General features: G+C 48.2%; 1 protein-coding gene across 1 annotated transcript in view; it reads right to left on the bottom strand.

Moving 5' to 3' along the window:
- The window catches only part of LOC141220402 (uncharacterized), a 121,456-nt gene that overhangs the window by 24,040 nt on the left and 76,335 nt on the right, over nucleotides 1-21,081 (bottom strand). The gene's annotated exons all lie outside the window — the stretch shown is intronic.

Genomic DNA, 21,081 nt, shown 5'->3' with positions numbered 1-21,081 from the left:
CTTATAGATGTGATCGGAGCCTTAGTTACAGGATCCATCGGTCGTGGTTGGTGATGTGTTGTAGATGTGATCGGGGCCTTAGTTACAGGATCCATCGGTCGTGGTTGGTGACGTCTTGTAGATGTGATTGGAGCATTAGTTACAGGATCCATGGGTCGTGGTCGGTGACTTCTTGTAGATGTGATCGGAGCCTTAGTTACAGGATCCATCGGTCGTGGTTGGTGACGTCTTGTAGATGTGATCGGAGCCTTAGTTACAGGATCCATCGGTCGTGGTCGGTGTCGGCTTGTAGATGTGATCGGAGCCTTAGTTACAGGATCCATCGGTCGTGGTTGGTGATGTCTTGTAGATGTGATCGGGGCTTTAGTTACAGGATCCATCGGTCTTGGTCGGTGTCGTCTTGTAGATGTGATCGGAGCCTTAGTTACAGGATCCATCGGTCGTGGTTGGTGTCGTCTTGTAGATGTGATCGGAGCCTTAGTTACAGGATCCATCGGTCGTGGTTGGTGTCGTCTTGTAGATGTGATCGGAGCCTTAGTTACAAGATCCATCGGTCGTGGTTGGTGACATCTTGTAGATGTGATCGAACCGACCACGACCGATGCTGAAATCACATGTCCTCTCTATATTAAAAGCAGCCATTTTCTGTCAGCGCCATTTTATGCATGTCACTCATGATAAACATTACTCCTGCACCCAGCTCCTGTTTAATGAGAGATATTGGCAAGATAGATGGAAGCTTGTTTGGAAGTCAGATAGTGTAGTGTCTGCTTTATACCTGTGAAATTGATCTTGCAGCACATTTTTCGTTTTTTTGTGCAATTGCTGAGAATCAGACAGAAACAGCAGGGCCCATGGCATAGAACTGTGTTGTGCACTGCTTGTATTGTGCTGTATGCACCAGTATGCCTTAAATCTATTTTTTCACTTGCTAATATGATCAAGCAAGCCCTTGTAGCCCACCTTTTGATTTTGTGGGGTTGAAATTCTGCTGTATGCAGACTCTGCAGAGCTTCTCAGTGCAGAGCACAAAAACCTTTTCTTTTTTTTTCATTTGCCAATGTGATTGTGCAAGCTGTGTTAGCCTACTTTGTCATTTTTTGGTGAGTGAAATTCAGCTGTATGCACAGTAAAAAATATATATTTTTTCTGTTGCTAGGCAGAGTCCACAAAAAAAAAATTTGTGTCGGAAACGTGATACACTCTGCTAAAAGCCACCTACTATTTTAGTGGCGTTGAACTTCAGCTGTTTTCAGAGTAAAAATAATGGATTTTTTGTCTTGCTAGGCAGAATACAAAAAATATTTTTTTCTGTGACAAACATGATACACTCTGCTATAAGCCAGCTATTAATTTAAAGGCGGGGGACTTGAGCTGTTTTCAGAGTAAAAAAAAAAAATTTTCTCTGTTACTAGCCAGACTACAAAAAGTATTTTTATCTGTCGCAAACGTGATACAATCTTCTAAAAGCCACCTACTACTTTAGTGACATTGAGCTTCAGCTGCTTTCAGAGTAAAAATAATAGATTTTTTCTGTTGCTAGCCAGGGAACACAAAATAGTTTGTTCTCTCACAAATGTGTTATACTCTGCTATAAGCCACCTAGTCCTTTATTGACAGAGAAATTCAGCTGTATGCAGAGTAAAAAAAACCTATTTTTTGCTGTTCCTAACGTGATACAGCAGGCTAAATCCGAGTTTGAAATATCTTGGTGCATATATTCTATGTTATACAGGTCTCATCCACAGTAAAAAAAATATTTTCTTCTGTTCCTAACGTGATGCAGCAGGCTAGATCCGAGTTTGAAATATCTTGGTGCATATATTCTATGTTATACAGGTCTCATCCACAGTAAAAAAAATATTTTCTTCTGTTCCTAACGTGATGCAGCAAGGGACATCTCAGTTTGAAATTGTTTGGAGAATATCTCATATGTTATACAGGCCTCATCGACACTAAAAAAATACTTTGTTTGGTTCCTAACTTTATACAGCAGGGGACATCTCAGTTTGAAATAGTTTGGAGAATATCTCGTATGTTATATAGACCTCATCCACACAAAAAATGACTTTCTTCTGTAAGTAATGTTATACAATAAGCCATATCTTACCTTGTCATTTACTGCCGCTGAAATTCAGGTGTGTGCAGAGCTGTTGCAAAGGAAAAAAATCTATTTTGTTTTGCTAGTAGCGTGCTCCTACCACAGTATCTGAGCAACATGAGTGGGAAAAAGAGAGGTTGTGGTGGAAGGGGGAATAGGCTTGGTGTTAAGGGGACGGTTGCAAACAACTTTATTAAATATTGGAACGCAACCGAACCCGGGGTCCGTAATGCAGCCTGGAGGACTGCGGCCGAACACCTTCCGGGTAGAAGGAAAAAACAACCAACTAATATATATCAGTCCCTCTCGTGTTACAGCACACCGGGACGGGAATAGGGATTCGCACTATCTCCGTTAACAGCACGAGAGATGTGCGACAGGTAATGTAGCTGTAGCCCTGTTAACTGCACAGGGGTTACGCAGTAGGGGCTACGCAGTAGGCGCTAGGATGCGTGTGTGATACACGCCGGCGCATACGTGCTCCCAGCCGGCGTGCTACCGGACTGAGGAGTAACTCTCCACGTGGCTTACAGGCGCTTCCGGGGATACGGCGTCTGCAGACGGCTCGGGGTGTATGGCGACCCCTTTGTCGGAGCCAGACTGCCAGACGAAGCTACCTGCCTCCCTCCATCTAAGGCTGCCTATTCCCCGCTAAACCTGCCTAACCGAAACTAAGGCACACTTGGAGCCCAAACGACCAAGCATCCACACAACAACACCATCACAGCTCAATGATCAGAGCGCGCCACCATGTTTGTGGGCCGGCTATTTAAAGATTAAGCCCTGCCCACCATCGCACTATTGGAGACGTCACCCGCAACCAATCAGGCGGTGCCAGGTCACCGGATCAGCTGACTCCCAAACTACCAATCACGGTCCGCCATGTCACGGGCATGCTCAGTGCAGTGAATCCTGGACTTAGGCTGTAACAGCCCTGTTTCCCTCCGCAACCTTCACTTCATGTTGCTAGGAACAAAGACCCAGAAGACAACTTGTCCATCTCGTGCACCAGCTAGGTGTTAGGACTGATGACGATGCTGAGCAGCATCAGCCCTGGCTGGACCAGAATGAGAAACCACAAAATCCACTGATGGTTCTGAACCCATTTCGAATCCAGCAAACGCCCGACGCCTAAGACTTGGTGTGCAAGGTATATGTGGGGTTGGTGGTAATGTTATTGAAAGCACTAGTGAACCAACACCATCATGTCCTATCCAAAGACAACTGACAACTCCTGTTACTGGATGGCCTACTCCACTTGAAAGTAGGGAGGGACTGTTTGAATGCGATGAAGTGCTCATTGGAGTAGGACCTTTTCTGTCTACGCTCAGCAACCCTGGAGGCCTGTCACAGTTCCTTGGTTAGGCTGGTGTGCCAGGGTTGCCTGTTCATTGTGCAAGCTTTGGTATGTGTGAGGGGGGTGACTGAATTGAGAGCTGCAGCTGTTGTGGTGTTATATAATGCGGCAGCAACATCTTCATCATGTAAGGAACTGATGTCTGTAAGAGGGAGGAGAGTGAGTGTAGGTCAAGGTGTTTGAGGTTTCTGTGAGGGTATGCTAGTTTGTGGAGTGGGGATTGTTGCCCTGGAGAGGAGATGGTAGAGAATGTAAGTAGGTTGTGGTCAGAAAGAGGGAGGGGTGAGTTAGAGAGGTTAGACAGGGAACAGAGATGGGTGAAGATGAGTTCCAGAGTGTGGCCATCTTTGTGAGTGGCTGTGGAAGACCACTGAGTAAGGCTGAAGGAGGAAGTGAGGGATAGGAGCTTAGAGGCACCTGAGAGAGAAGTGTTAATGGGGATGTTGAAGTTGCCCATGATGATAGTGGAGATGTCAGCAGAAAGGAAATGAAGTAGCCAGGTGGTGAAATGGTCTAGGAAGGTGGTGGCTGGTCCTGGGGGGTAGTAAATAACAGCCAGTTGGAGGTTGGTGGGGGAGTAGATGCGCACACAGTGCACTTCAAAAGAGGGGAGAGTAATAGAGGGTGGCAGTGGGATTAGGGTGAAGGAGCAGTTATCTGGCAGGAGAAAGCCAACTCCTCCACCATGCTTGCCAACGGGGCAGGGGGCAGGGGTGTGTGGGAAAGGTGGAATCCACCATATGAAAGTGCAGCTGGAGAGGCTGTGTCCGAGGGGGTGAGCCAGGTTTCGGTGATGCCGAGGAAGGATAATTTGCTAGTTATGAAGTTATCATGGATGTAGGAAAGTTTTTTGCCGAAGGAGCGAGCGTTCCAGAGAGCTCCTGTTAGTGGGATTGGGGAAGTGGGGGCTGGGCGGATGTGTATGAGGTTAGAAGGGTTGTGAGAGTTTGTGATAGATCGTGGATAGGAGGTAGAAGTGACTGTGGGGATGTGGTGAGGAGGGCAAGGATTTGGGAGATTGCCAGCAGTGAGCAGGAGCAGAGAAAGTGTTAGTAGGTGGGAGCAGGAGGGAGCATCAGGTGGCTGTCTGTGCTTAGAGACACAGAATTGAAATGTTGAGGAATAGTTCAGAGGAAGAGGTGAAATGAATAGGGAGGATGGAGGGAGAGATGAAGAGTTCATTACTAGGTGTAGGGGTTAGGGGTGGTTGTAAGAAGTGAAGGATTAAGGGGGTGAGAGAGAAGACAAACACAAACATTGTTTACAGTGTCCAAGTATCCAGTTACCTTCAGTTCCTTTCAGGTTCAATTCAGGTATAATTCATGTCTCACACTTAAGCAATACACTTAAGGCAATGCACTGCAGACACGTCTATGGCAGACTCCTTGTCTATGTGCTATAGAATGCAGTCAGGTGTGAACCAGAGTGGAGTGTTCTGTGCTCATTTTGATCAGCTGATTAAGACTAAGCCAGATGCAGGGTATTCAAGGGCCAAGGAAATATAGTCATAAATAAGAGTGGTGTGTAGTAGTTAGTTGACAAACATACCATGTGTATATAGAAGCAGAGGAAGGGAGAAGTCAGGATGGGAAAGCTGGGTCATGTACCATGTGTATATAGAAGCAGAGGAAGGGAGAAGTCAGGATGGGAAAGATGGGTCACGTACCTGTAGGAGGAATGGATAAACAGAGATGCTAATTAGTGTGCTAATCAAATGCTTGAAATGTTGCCTTTTAGGCTCGTGTAGATGGAATCTTTCCGCAACCTGATGGTGGTGGCCATCCCTTGGTATTCGGTCCCCAGCTGCCACTATTTCTCCCAGTGTGCCGTTCCCGCATTACACAAGCATGTGTTCCAGAAGATTACCCGTGCCCTCAACAACACAGTTGCTGGGAAGATCCGCCTAACCATGGACACGTGGACAAGTGCTTATGGGCAGGGACTGTACATCTCACTGACGGCACACTGGGTTAATATAGTGGAAGCCGGGACCCAGTCAGACCTTGGGACTGACCACGTCCTCCCGCCGCCGAGGATTGCGGACCCTGGGTCAATCAGGGTTGCCCTCACATTCTACAGCTCCTGCACCTCCTCAGCCTCCACATGACCACATCAGTCGGAAGCTTGAATCACTGCACCACTGCCTCGACCAAGTGGCAACAGGCCAAGCGTCAACGGTTTCTCAAAACCTACCCGGATATGCCTGAGCTGCTTGTCAAACTACACGGTGTGTGTGCCCATTTTCGAAAGTCACCTACAGCTTACGCCGCCCTCGCCGTGTTTCAGCAGCATTTGCAGCTTTCAGCTTACCAACTGGTATGCGATGTCACCATGTGTTGGAACTCGACGTTGCATTTGTTGGGAAGGATTTGTGAGCAGCAGAGGGCAGTTTTTGAGTACCAGCTTCAACACGCCCATCGTTATTCAGGTCAGCATCATAAGAGCTGATGAGTGGGCATGGATGTCAGACATCTGTGCCATCCTCCAAAACTTTGAGGACCCCACAAAGATGGTGAGTGGCAAAGACCCCATAATTAGCGTCACCATCCTGCTTCTCTGTCTACTGAAACGCTTGCTGCTCACAATTAAAGAGGATGCATTGCAGGCGGAGCACGATGAGATGGAGAAGGAACCATACAGGGTGATGCCACACAGCCCAGTCTCATCTCGTCCCAATGTGGATTGGGTGATAATGAGGAAGAGTAGGAGGAACAGGAGTTGCTTTCCTGCGCTATAGACGGTACTACACACACGACATTCATACCGTCTGTTCAGCATGGATGGTCTGAGGAGAGGGAGAACGAGGAGGAGGAGAGCATGTGACGTGCCCCCAGGGCCATGTGTGCACGTGTGTGGGTTACCCGGAGCCGGGTCTCTGGGGTTTGTAGTCTCCGTGGCGGCGACCCGGTCCCGTGGCTCAGGGTGGTCAAACAGTGGCAGTCTTTTATAGGGGTTTTAAGATTTAATGTCCGACTACGCCACCCGTGGATTGCGGTCAGGGTGTACCGCCACTGCGAGGCAGACCGCTGAGGCTGGTGTGGTGTGCGCAGCAAAGGAAGGGATAACTCCCCACGGGAGGAGTATAGCCTCAGGGCAGAGAGTGTGGATGATGGGAGTGATGGTGCACGGGTGAAGCAGGAACGACTCAGAGTCTTCGCAATGCAGTTTAGGGTCTTTACTGATGATAATAAGGCAGACCCTCCCGGGAGTACTGGCTAGCATAAGGGGCCTGGTCAGTCTGTGAACAAGCAGGAGCTCCCCTGGCCAGGTGGAGTTGTAGGCCTCCCCGTCTGACTGCACTCTTCCTGGCTACCTTGCTGTAAGCGAGTGGAAGTAGCCCAAGTCCCTGAATATACCGTGTGGTGCTCACCCGTATGGGTGGTGACTTGGGGCCTCCTGATACCCTCTGCTCCTCGATGCCGGTGCTGGTCCCTTGCTCGTGACTGAGCCTCCGGGCTTCTATGGCCAGAGGACCTGAAATCCCCTGCCGTCGGGTTTCTGTTGCTGGGTATATATAAGTCCCCACAGCCTCGGACTCCTGTGTCCGGATCTTGGCGTCTTCTGCCAGGACGAACTCAGCTTAGCTCAAGTCCCTGGTCTTCAGCTCCTGCTCCTACAGAGCTCCTCGCTGTTACTCTCCCTGTGTCTGGAACAAACTCCAGGCTCTGACTCCCTAACCCCGCCCCCGATCCAGTTTATATAGGGCAGGTTCCTCCCCTATCTGGTCTGGGACAGAAGGTGTTGCATGTTTAAGGGCTCCTGACCAGGGAACCTCCCACTTGCTCTCAGACGTGATATTTCTATCACTGTGGCAACCAGACCCCTGGAGTGCCACACATGGACAGTCATTCTCTTGTTCGCAGTCTGGCACACATGGCTGACTTTATGTTCCTTTGTCTTTCCTGTGGCCCTCACGTTATACACATTTTGGCTGACAGTAATTACTGGTTGGTCACACTTCTAGACCCACGCTACAAGGAGAACTTTATATCTCTCCTTCCAGTGGCGGAGAGGTCTAATAAAATTTTGCAGTACCAGAAGGCCCTTTTTGTGGAATTATTAAAAAAATTCCCATCTGAAAATGCTGGCGGCAGAGGTCACAGTTCTTGGACAACCAAGGAGTATGGGGATGGAGACAAATGCGATGCAGCAGAGGCAGGGGAACACTGTTAAAGGAGTGGAACAGTTTTCTCAGACCCTCCCTGCGCCCAGGCCCTGATGCGCTGGGCACTCTGACAAGGAGGGAAAAGTTTTGGAAGATGCTGAAGGACTACCTTGCCGACCGTACCAATGTCCTCCGTGATTCCTCTGTGCCTTATAACTATTAGGTATCCAACTGGACATGTGGCATGAACTGGCTCTCTACGCCTTGAAGGTCCTGGCTTGCCCTGCCGTTAGTGTTTTGTCAGAGTGCGTTTTTAGTGCCGCCGGTGGCATTATAACTGATATGTGCATCCGCCTGTCAACTGAAAATGCTGACAGGCTGACTCTTATAAAAATGAACAAGGGCCGGATGGGGCCACACTTCTTAACACCATTGAATGATAGCAGCGGAACATAAAGTCAAATCCAGTGGCTTTTTTGGGAGGTCTATTCCCATGCACCTCTTCACACCCAGACATGGATATACGCTTCCCGATTTTGTCTATTTTCTGTTGTCCTCCTCCTTCTTATCCTCCGCCACCATATCACCAGGATGACCGTGATGCAACACCCACATCATTTTTTTTAAGGGTGTTTCTTTATGATGCTTGCAGGAAATTTTTTTAGTGGCCTACCTCTAACATTCTGTATGTCACACAGTATGTTCATGTATACCCCCCAGGGGTAAATGTTTTTCAGCCCATGCATTACCACTATAAGAGACCCACTCCTTTATAATGGGAACATTTTTTTTACTGAGGCTTTCCTTTCTCTTCAAAGGGTTATTGGGGTGCGTCCAAATTTTTGGCAGCCCTTGCAGTCACTGTATATGCAATAACAGTATAGGAGACCCATTCCTTTATAATGGGAACATTTTTTTAAACTGAGAACCTCCTCTATGTCTCTGCAAAGGTGTATTGTTTTTTTTCTCAAAATTTTGGGCAGGCCTTGCAGTCACTGCATACGCAATAACAGTATAGGGAACACGCTCCTTAATAATGGGAACAACAAAGCACAGCCAGCTAATGGCCCTCTAGCAATAGTGAGGGCTGACTGCTGGCCCTTTAACAATACTAAGGGCCGCCGAATGGCCCTATAAAAATAGGCTTTGTGACTTTCAGAGTCCCTCCTTCATAAATGAAACAGGATGTGTCTGATCATGTCTCACATACCACATGGGCAGATAAGTTAGTAAAATGTTAAAATGATATTTACCGGTGAATGTATTTTTCACCATGGAAAGCGATGCAAAAGTACAAAAATGCATGTGAATATAGCCCAAGGTATGGAGGAGCACTTTTTTGTGTGTTTTTTTTTTGCCTTGTATACAAGCCATTACCCTAGAAAGAATGTCCTTAACGTTTTTTTTCCGGGAAAATCCATTTTGGCTTTGTTTTTGTATGTTTTATTGTGAGTCCGTAAAAGTGGCGTAATACTCTGACAACATTGTTCACAGCAGTGACCTGGGATTCAGAGATGCTTCCAGGGGTTTTCCCATGTAATTTGAGCACTGTTCCCATCGATTTGGGCAATTTTTAGGCCCCCTGCAGACCTCCGAGGTGGGGGCCGCCAGAAGAATGCTCGAGGTTCCCATTGACTTAGATTGGGCTCATTGCTCGGGTCGAGCACCCGAGCATTACGATTTACTCGACCCGAGCAATGAGCACTTCCAGCATTTTAGAGCTTGCTCATCACTAGTAACAAGCTAATTTAGTAATAGAGAGCAAACTCTCCTAAATATTCAGACAGAGCTTTGGGGAAGGATTTATGCAGGGGCGGGGAGCATTTATGTACATTTTGTCCAAGTGCCATTTTTTCAAAATGCCTGGCCATTTAACATAGCAGAAATCGCAGGAGACAGGTAAGACATTCACAGAAACCTACTTCCAGATCATTTGCACTGCAACAAGTACTCACCATATTTACTTGTATAATTTCTATTCTGGCAACTGCACTCACATCCACAGTCCTTGCACACACTATTTGCACTCCATCCATATCAGCCCTTCTCTCCCTTCCTATGTACTGTACTCACACTCTTTTCACAATTCTAAACTGCACAAATACATTTACTCCCACCATACAACACAAGAGACATTCTCACAAATCACTTAACCATCTGCTCACTTTCTTTATCCTGCTTCTCCTTGTCTCCTGGCCCTTCTTGTAGTAGTAAGTTGAACCCTTCCACGCTACATTCAAACACCCTGCAAATCTCATTAATATTGTTTGAATGCCTTCTGTCTCTTTTAACTGTACCCTCTGGAATTCACAGTCTTCGTGTAATAAGCTCTCCTACATCCATAACTTTTTCCTTTTAAATTCCCTTAACCTTCTGGCTCTTGCTGAAGCATGGATCCAGCAGTCGGAAACCACCGCCGCTGCTACTTCCTCATATGGTGGCGTACATTTTTCACATACCTACAGACCTGAGAGCAGGCAAGGTGCAGGTGTTGATCTGCTCCTATCAGTCAAATATACTTTTCAGCTTATCCCCCCAGCACCCTCACTTATGTTCCCTTCTTTGGAGGTCCACACTGTAAGACTCTACAGACCCTGGTTGTACATTGATTCAACGTGTTTTAAGTTATACCGGCGTGGTGGCTCAAACTTAAACATTAAGTGATTACATATTCATGTGTACTAACAAAGAGGGATAATAAATAAAAAACAAGAAAAGAAGTTAAAACTAAAAAGGGTAAGGGTAACATCAGAGAGGCTCCTGAAATATAGACTTAGCTCTCCACTATAAGGTCAAGGTAATCAGCGGAAGATTTAAACTCTAGCCAGTAGTACCATGTTTTATAAAATTCATTATGGGACTTATTGATCGTGGAGGTGAGCTCCTCTCAAAATGATAATAATAATCTTTATTTTTATATAGCGCTAACATATTCCGCAGCTCTTTACATACATTATCATCGCTGGCCACATTGGGGCTCACAATCTAAATTCCCTATCAGTATGTCTTTAGAGTGTGGGAGGAAACCGGAGAACCTGGAGGAAACCCACGCAAACACGGGGAGAACATACAAACTCCTTGCAGATGTTGTCCTTGGTGGGATTTGAACCCAGGAGCCCAGCGCTGCAATGCTGCAGTGCTAACCTCTGAGCCGTCGTGCTCATTTATTTTGGAGAATCATAGTGAGATTGTTGGGATAGTGTTATTTTTCTATAGCAAGGTAATACATGCTCTAGCAGATGTGATCAAATATCTCAGTATCGAGTTTTTATATGTTTTTAAAGTAATGTCACTGTGATGGAGAAGGACGAGAGCTAGGTCAAAGTCTGAAATAAGATCAGTAAATTCATGAATTACTAGTTGTACTTTTCCCCAAAAAGGAGAAAGGAGTTTACAGGTCCAGAAAATATGTAGTAGGTCACCCTCCTCCTCCACACATCTCCAACACATTGGACTAGCATCTGGAAATATAGCGTGTAGGGGAGTTGGGGCGAGGTGCACATCGCTGGAGCCATGATCAGGCTCTAATGTCCCTGCTGAGGGCATACTGGTCGTGACTTAAAAGCAATACATCAACTTTATCACACAATACACTTTATCACACAATACAGTTGCGATACATTGTCTTGCTGTGGTCACATTATGTAAACCCAGAAGAAGAAAGCTACTCAGTGATATAGTAATTGTCGCTTGATGTTTCTTATGTATGAATTCTGCCCATTGCCTTCCATTATGTTCCACACTAACCTTGAACGAGATGACAAGGCTTTACACTCCGATTCTCTATTATTAGTTGTATTATATTACAAACTGAGTAGATGTATCCATGATTATACACCGATAATAATATGTTTCTACATAACTTGTTCTTATAATTTCTGATTGGTGGCCAATTGCGGAGTGGTGTTCGTGATCGGCCACATCTACGTGACGTTTTCCCAAATTACCTTTGTGGTTATAAAGGAAGCCGTCTATTTTGGTTAAACTTTCTTATACTTATGACATTTGTCCGAGTGCTTATGTCGTCTTCACTGGACAGAGTGTAATAGGTCTGGGAGGTGGAACCTCTGAGCTACTATACAAAGGGCAGTCCTTGTAAGGAAGCGGGTGGCTCCCAGGGAAGGCAGGTAGGTAGACACGGCAAGTGACAAGGACAGTCTCAGGGTAGAAGGGCAGGGCGGTCACAGCAAGTGACGGGGACAGTCTCTTGACAGACGGGTGGTCACGGCAAGTGACAACAGGGTAAGAGTCTCTAGGCAGGCAGGGGGTCACGGCAAGTGACGGCAGAGCCTCCAGGTAGGCTAGCAGACAGGTAGCAGGTGAGCGCTCCCAGGTGAGCGAGTAAGAGTCTCTGGACAGGCAGGTGGTCACAGCAAGTGACGGCTAAGCCTCCAGGTAGGCTAGTAGGTGGGTAGCAGGTATCAGGCAGGTATCTGGCAGGTACTTCCTGGTCCGCAGGCGGACTGATCCATAGACAGACTGGCAGGTGCTGGTAGGCAGACTATCGGACCACAGGATTGCAAGCAGGTAGACAGAAATCAGGCAGGTATCAGGCAGGTATCAGGCAGGTATCAGGCAACGGGACCTGAGGGCTGAAGCAGAGTTGAAAGGCTTTGCAACACCATTGCTCGGGCACCTCCATTTTGGAAGAGGTGCCTTATATATAGTGAGGTACTCCGGCCATTGGCCGGGGACTCCTTAGGACGGCGGCCCCTTTAAGAGAGAGGGAGCAACACTTTCCTGGCTCCAGACCAGCAAGGGGAGTTTCTCCCCTTGGCAACTGGGATCTGGAGGCGGGGTTAGTTAGTCTTAGTGTGAGGAGTTGAAGTCAGGACGTCGAGGAGAGAGGAGCTGGGGACTGGAGCTGCGCAGCAGCTCACCCCAGAAGAACCAGCACAGAGGAACTGGACACCGGAGTCCGAGGCTGTGGTGGCACCGAAGGCCCAGCAGCAGAAACCGGAGGGCAGGAGACTGCAGGTCTCCTAGCCCCATCAGACGCCCGGAAGCTCAGCAGCACCGCAGGGCCCAGCACCGCCACGTGGGAGCGACGCATCAGCAAGGCCCGAGCTGCCTGCCATATGGGTGAGCACAAAGACGCGGGGACGAGGGCCACCGCACAGCTACAAGCAGCAGGGCCAAATAGTTTAGTGGAAAGGGAAGGCCTCCAACTTCACCTGGCAACGAGGATTCTTTACTTGCTTCCAGGCTGCCCAGACTTCCACTTCTAGCCAGTACCCTAGTCCCGGCTTGTGTAATCACCACCAGTAAAGCTATGAGGAAACCGCCATTAAGTTGTAGACTGATTATTGCTGCGCCATCAACCCCTGCACTACAACGCCCAGCATAACCCATAACATCTACACTGCCCTGGAGTTAAGCTCTACCTGTGGAGAGCCACACCATCCCTGCTGCAGTAACATCAGCTCCAGAGGACCTGCTCCGCAGCGGCGGCTCCCTTAGCCGCATACCACAGGTTGCGTCACGAACTTTATACAATCACTATAAATCCCCTATCAATAACCCCTTTTTATTGACCGCCCTGGGTCACGGACTGGGTCACCGCCACTGTGACATCCCCCCAGCATCTACCGGCCTGGCACCAGGTACCCCAGGGCCCAGGGGGCGCGTCAACTTGGCGTCACAAACAGGATTCACGAAGCCCGGTATAACCGGGTCCTGTGTGCCATAGACTTTATTGAACTGTATTATCACGTGGTTTGCCGCCCGCCGAGGGCAAACAAGAGGCCCCGATCCGGAACCGCCGGGTAAGAGATCCTTCCGCCTGCAGAGCAGCATACTGGTGCGTGAGGAGATGCCCAGGACCTGGCTAAGGTTCACTAGGGGGGAGGAAGATGCCCAACATGGAGGATTCAGCCGCAGGCGCGGCCGCCGCCACTGTAATGCCTTTATCAGTGCCGTACATACCGGGGGCGGCGTGGTTGCCCCAGTACTCAGGGGAGTCGCACACCCTGAACGACTTTGAGGAGAGACTGCGCAGTTTGTTTAAAGTGTACCCCCTGTCTGAGGAGCAAAAAGTCAGCATCCTCATAGGACAGCTAATCGGTGCAGCCCAGAGAGAGGTGAAGTCCTGGCCAGGCAGAGACAAAGGCACTGTAAAAGAAATACTGGCCGGATTGAAGGATACCTTTGACACCCGCACCGCAGCAGAAATTAAAATGAAGTTCTACGTGTGAAAACAAAGGGTGCAGGACAGTGTACGGGACTATGCTCTAAACTTGCAGGAGGCGCTGCAGGCCATCAAACAGGTAGACCCTGACAGTGTGCAAGATGAGGACAGATTGCTAACTGAGCAGTTTGTTGAGGGGCTCCTGTCCAGCGCTCACAGGACACAGCTGCGCATTATGGCTCTGCAAAACCCTGATCTGGACTTTGCACAATTTAAAGACAGAGCCATCCGGGTACTGCGAGAATCAACCCCAGGGCGGCACTGCATCCCTCCGGCGCCCAGCTATCACATACCACCAGGAGGTGGCGTCCTTTCCCCCAGCACCTGTGGAGGCTGACGCGCAGACCCTAGATAATGATCCATCTGCAGACCTACGCCTTCAGGTCCAGGAGCTGACCAAAAGTGTGGCTACACTAACTAAAACCGTGCAAGCCATGCAAGTGTCTCTAAAGGAAATGATCCAGCTGGCTTCCAGTCCAGATGACGTCCCGTGGCGACGACAGAGAAGAATTCCACCGACCAGAGGGAGGAACAGCGATCGCTACGACCAGGACGGACATCCCATCTGCCGCCGCTGTCAAAAGGTGGGACACTACTGCAATTTAAACGAGCAACACCTGGGGCAGAGGGTCAACCCCCAGGAGTAAGACGACCAGGCCCACAAAGTTGGCGAGACAAGTATGTGGGAGGACGCTCGGTCCTACCTGTCGTGCTTGATGGCATCCCAATGAACGCACTGCTGGACACTGGGTCCCAGGTGACCACGATGCCATATATCCTTTATAAGCAATACTGGACTGATTCAGACATTACCCACAGTCCAGATGAACATCTTAACATCTGTGCCAGCAATGGTCAGCCCTTGCCTCAGGTGGGGTATAAAGAGGTGACCATAAAAGTTGGCAAAGTAGAACTGCCATCACAAGGAATGATTATTGTTGATATTGATCGCCGAGAAAGTTATCCCATGATAACCTTAGGCACTAATGTGATAGAAAATTGTCTTGGAGAAATTATTGTTTTGTTGCAATAGGTCTCAGAGACTGCCAGTTCCAGTCAGCAGCGGGTTCTGCAAAAGGAGATCAGAGCCCTGATGAAAAGACAACAGGTAGAGCTGTCTGGAGGGGAAATTGGCAGTGTCAGGATGAGTGATCCGTTCCCCATTGCAATGCCCCCTAGGAGTGAAATGTTGATATGGTGTCGAGCAGCAATTGGTCTCAGTGGTCAAGATTATCAGGCCCTGGTAGAACCCGTGTACTCTGACAGTAGGCCCACCATCTTGACAGCCAGGGGGGTGGTCGATGTCCTCAAGGGGAGAGTACTGATACGCATCCTGAATTGTGGGGAGAAAGAGGTCCATTTACCCAGGTATGCTACCATTGCTAAGCTGTTCACTGTCAGTAACAACTCAATAAAGACAGTGGAACCCTTGCCTCCATCCAAACCGGCGGAGGATAATGGTTCCAAGGGACAGATGGAGGATTGGTGTCAGAAGTTACAAGTGGGCACTGACTCCACCCCTTTGCACCAAAAGCATGGAGTATACCGGGTGGTCCAAGAGTATGAGTGGGTCTTCAGTAAACACCCATTAGACTTTGGGCAGGTAAAAGGGGTCCAACATCATATCCCCACAGGAGATCATCCACCCATTAAAGAGAGGTACCGGCCTGTACCCCCAGCTCACTATCAATGTGCCAAAGGAATGTTACGGGAGATGAAGGAGGCTGGGGTGATAAGAGATAGTTGTAGCCCCTGGGCAGCTCCATTAGTTCTCGTTAGAAAGAAGGATGGTACAATGAGGATGGGTGTTGATTACAGGCAAATTAACAGCATTACACATAAGGATGCCTACCCATTACCCAGGATTGAGCAGTCATTAGCTACACTAAGATCTGCTAATTAATTCTGCACTTTGGATCTCACCAGTGGGTACTGGCAGGTTCCTGTGGCAACGGCAGACAAAGAAAAGACCGCGTTTACAGCACCAAAGGGCCTCAGCGAGTTCAACTGCATGCCATTCGGGCTCTGCAATGCCCCAGGAACCTTCCAGCAGTTAATGGAGTGCTGCCTAGGACACAAGAACTTCGAAACTGTCCTGCTGTACCTGGACGACGTAATTGTCTACTCGAAGACATATGAAGACCACCTGGAGCACCTTGCCGAGGTGTTTGAAGCCCTATCTGGTTTTGGCCTGAAGGTAAAGCCGTCCAAATGCCACCTGTTGAAGCCCAAGGTGCAGTACCTAGATCATGTCGTAAGCGCCAAAGGTGTAGCGCCAGACCCTGAAAAAGTCACCATAATCAAGGACTGGCCAAGACCCTCCACTATCAAGGAAGTACATCAGTTCCTCGGGCTGGTAGGCTACTACAGGAGATTTATCAAGGGTTTCACCAAGATAGCAGCACCCATGCAGGACCTCCTGGTAGGCCAGTCCAAGAAGGCCAAGAACCCGAAACCTCCATTCAAATGGGGTAAACCAGAAGACGAATCTTTCACCCGACTGAAGATGGCTCTGACCAGAGACGAAGTGCTGGCCTACCCCGACTATGGCCAACCTTTTATACTCCATACAGATGCCAGCAACGTGGGATTGGGAGTAGTGCAGTCCCAGGTACAGCAAGGCAGAGAGACAGTGATTGCCTACACCAGCAGGAAGCTCCGGCCCTCGGAAAGGAACCTCGACAACTACAGTTACTTCAAGTTGGAATTTCTCGCCATAGTCTGGGCTGTAACAGAGCGCTTCAAAACACTATCTCGCCTCCTCCAAATTTACAGTCTTCACGGACAATAACCCGCTGACGCACCTGGAGACTGCGAGGCTTGGTGCCCTAGAGCAAAGATGGATGGCCCGACTGTCTAACTACGAGTTTACCATCAAGTATCGGGCGGGGCATAAAAATGCAAATGCTGATGCGCTGTCCAGGATGCCCAACTTGCCAGACGGGGGAGAAGAGCTGGAGGAGATAGAGATACCCGCTTTCCATCATCATGGGGTGACCCAGTGCTCCCACTGTGTAAAGGACAAGAGCTCCACCAACAGAGAGGCCACGTTCAACCCATTGCCCCACCATGGATGGGCATAAACGCAGGATAGCGACTCGACTGTCCACCTAGTCAAGGAGTTGCTGATGCAAGCTGACTCGTACCCTGATCCAGATGCTCCACAGGAGACCCAACAGTTGTGGAAGGAGAAGGGCAAACTGTTCATCTACAAAGGAAAGCTGTGTCGAAGAAGCATCAAGTCCCGGACACATGAACTGGTCTGGCAGGTGGTAGTCCCGAGGCGGGATACGTCAATGGTCTTAGAAGCGTACCACGATGGAGCAGGACACTTCGGGTGGAAGAAGTTGGAAGTCCTGCTACGTGAGCGATTCTACTGGCCTGGCATGAGGAAAGCAATCGAGAGATGGTGTCGAGAATGTGGTCCATGCAACCTGAGACGAAAAGACTGTGACAGCCAGAGGGCTCCCCTGCAGCCCATCATCACCAAACAGCCGCTAGAACTGGTAGCCTTGGACCACCTGAAGCTAGCCCCAAGCAGGTCAGGCTATGTCTACGCGCTAACAATAGTAGACCACTACTCCCAGTTCCTGGCAGTAGTGCCAGTAAAAGACCAGAAGGCAGCCAAAGCGTTCCAACAGCACTTTTGTCGCCCGCACGATTATCCTGAATGGGTGCTTACCGACCAAGGTCCAGCCTTTGAAGCAGAGGTGTTCCAGGAATTCTGTAACTTGTACGGCTGCAAGAAAATAAGGACGATGCTGTATCATCCCCAGACCAATGGGTTGTGTGAAAAGATGAACCAGGTGGTGATAGACCTGTTGAAGACGTTGCCCCTTAAAGAACGTAGCCTGTGGCCAGAGAGGTTACCAGATTTGGTGGACCTATATAATCACATCCCGGTGAACTCCACCAACTGTACACCTGCTTACCTGATGAGAGCAAGACCTGGTAGTGTCAGGGTAAAAGAGAATATATATATTTGTAACTTTTATATTCTTGTAACTTTTATACGCTTTTTTGCTAATGTACTAACCACCATTTTGTGTCATATAACAATAAGCTTTCCTTGCTACGTAATTACTCAAATCGAAACTTAAACTAAGACAGTTCCAGTGTTGTCAAGACTTATTTCAGAGAAATGAAACAAGATTATAAGCTGACGGCTGCAATATCTGCCCAGAGACTGAGATAAGGAGATGTGGACCAATCAGGAGTGGCCAGACACTGGACTTTCATGGCTTACCCCGCCCCGGACAACCCCTATCCCCTCCCCATTATGTAGTGTATTTAGATTTGTGCATGTAAAAAATAAAGGCAGAACATTGCTGAGGACGTTGACTGTAGTAGTCTTCTGAGCATGCTCTGAGCTTGAACCAGCTTGTTGTCTGACTCATTCTTTGAATGGTTGACCCATGCTCATAGTTTGAATTTGGAGTGACTGGAGGACGAGTGGAATGTCATCACGACCCCCACAGTAGACTACCCATCGACTTAGACATGGGAGTCTTAACACCAGAGACGACCTCACCAGATGCGGATTGGGATACCAAGCGGCAGCAACAATACCGCAAGGTGCAAGAACGTGTTGAGAAAAGTTTGTCCCAGGCAAGACAGAAGCAAGAGAAAACTTGCAATCAGCACGTACCTGCCGTTCCCTTATCACCTGGAGAACAGGTACTTAAGAGGAAAAGACAAGTCCACGAGTTAGATGACCAGTGGGAGGTTGAGCCATACACCGTCCTACCCTCGAATTACGACAACACCAAAATGTGCCTCATCAGCAAAGATGGAGGGGAAACTTCAGCGGCAGTCTCAAGAGATTACTTGAAGATATGTCCTGAACAGTTGAAACACACAGTTTATATAAAGTATAAGAGAACTAAAGTGTATGTTGTTTATAGTTGTACCCATTAAATAGTCTTGCAAAAGTATATTTGTTGAATTTATGGACAATTGGGCCACAGGACTAGGTGTGGTCAGGACAATATTGAAAATAGTTGCTAATAGGCCTAGAAAATAAACCGCAGGCGTGGCTGAAGACCAGGCCCAACGAAAGAGTGCCCTGAAGCCACGCCCAGGGACGATGCACAAAGTGGGTTGATGCGGTTCCCACCAGCCAAATTACAGTTACCAGGATTGTGGCGTAAGGACTAAGCGTCGCAGTGACTGCTTTCAATTTTTGTTAGGTTTTTGTAATTTTTGATTTTGGAACCTGTTTGTAATGTAAATTGTTATTTGTTAATTTTAAAATGTATCCTCAGTCCGGGAGTAACTAGGGGGGAATGTGGCACCCCAGGGGTCCGGTTGCCACAGTGGCATTGCCTCCCTCACAAGAGGTGATGCCATGCCTGGAAGCAAGCAGGGGTCCCCTAATCAGGTTTTACTAAGCATGCAACACTTTCCTGGCTCCAGACCAGCAAGGGGAGTTTCTCGACTAGGCAACTGGGATCTGGAGGCGGGGTTAGTTAGTCTTAGTATGAGGAGTTGAAGTTAGGACGTTGAGGAGAGAGGAGCTGGGGACTGGAGCTGCGCAGCAGCTCACCCCAGAAGAACCAGCACAGAGGAACTGGACACCGGAGTCCGAGGCTGTGGGGGCACTGAAGGCCCAGCAGCAGAAACCGGAGGGAAGGAGACTGCAGGTCTCCTAGCCCCATCAGACGCCCGGAGGCTCAGCAGCACCGCAGGGCCCAGCACCACCACATGGGAGCGATGCATCAGAAAGGCCCGAGCTGGCAGCCATATGGGTGAGCACAAAGACGTTGCACTCAGGGACGAGGGCCACTGCACAGCTACAAGCAGCAGGGCCAAAGAGTTTAGTGGAAAGGGAAGGCCTCCAACTTCACCTGGCAAGGAGGATTCTTTACTTGCTTCCAGGCTGCCCGGACTTCCACTTCTAGCCAGTACCCTAGTCCCAGCTTGTGTAATCACCACCAGTAAAGCTAAGAGGAAACCGCCATTAAGTTGTGGACTGATTATTGCTGCACCATCAACCCCTGCACTACAACGCCCAGCATAACTAATAACATCTACACTGCCCTGGAGCTAGCTCTACCTGTGGAGAGCCACACCATCCCTGCTGCAGTAACATCAGCTCCAGAGGACCGGCTCCGCAGCGGCGGCTCCCTTAGCCGCATACCACAGGTGGCGTCACAAACGTTATACAATCACTATAAATCTCCTATCAATAACCCCTTTTTATTGACCGCCCTGTGTCACGGACCTGGTCACCGCCACTGTGACATCCCCCCAGCATCTACCGGTCCGGCACCGGGTACCCCACGGCCCAGGGGGCGCGTCAGATAAATAAGACAGTACAAAGTTTAATAAGACAAAAACAAAGGGCATTCCAAATCTTGAAGGCTGAGAATACAGAAATAGCATTTCAGGAGTATAAGGCTATGTTCACACGTTGCAATTTTTCAGTGTTTTTTTAATGCGTTTTTATGCAAATGTTCAGCTGCATTTTACCGTACCAGCAAAGTGTATGAGATTTCAGAAATCTCATGCACATAGCTTGTTTTTTTTTTGTCCTCAATCTTTCGTGCAATACCTTGGTTTTTGAAAAATACAGCATGTCACTTCTTTCAGCGTATTTTCAGCCTTTTTCACCCATTGAAAGCAATGAGTAGTGCAAAAAACACTGCAAAAACGCAGGTATCAGGTTTTGCAGTGTTTTTGATGCCAAAACCTGAGGAAGTTGAATAAGGTTTTTTTTTGCATTAAACTTTATCAGCACGCAAAAGAGACAAATGTACAGTGACAAAAACGCTGTAAAAAAAGCACAAAAAACGCAGCAAAAACTCAGCAAAACCTGCTTTTTTGAGGCAGCTTCTTTACTGCCAAGAGGGCAGGTTTTGCCTGCGGGAAAAAATGCAGCAAAAACGCAATGTATGAACATAGCCTAAAGATCTCAATAAGAAATGTAAAAAAGAAAATCAAGGTAGCAAAGTTATCTACAGAGAAACAAATTACCAGCGACATTAAAATAAATCACAAAAAATCCCAATGCCAAAAATAAAAAAAGAATGGATGGTATCGGCCCCTTAAAAGACGATAATAGCAAAATAATTATAGAGGACAAAGAAAAGGCAGAGATACAAACAGTCACTTTTCATCCGTGTTCACCAATGAATCATCTAGGGATCTTTCAACAAGGCAAAAATCAAAGTTCACCACCTGACATAACTAGTTTAACGCAAAAATAAGTACGCCTGCGTCTTAGCAAATTAAACATTGACAAATCCCCCGGCCCAGATGACACACCAACCACAACTGATGGATCCTGTAACTAAGGCTCCAATCACATCTACAAGACTACAGTGACTAGG

This window comes from Phyllobates terribilis, unplaced genomic scaffold (genome assembly GCF_046119375.1).
Source record: "Phyllobates terribilis strain yellow unplaced genomic scaffold, ASM4611937v1 Scaffold_291__1_contigs__length_2406647, whole genome shotgun sequence".
Classification (NCBI taxonomy): domain Eukaryota; kingdom Metazoa; phylum Chordata; class Amphibia; order Anura; family Dendrobatidae; genus Phyllobates; species Phyllobates terribilis.
This window is presented reverse-complemented; position numbering and strand designations above follow the sequence as displayed.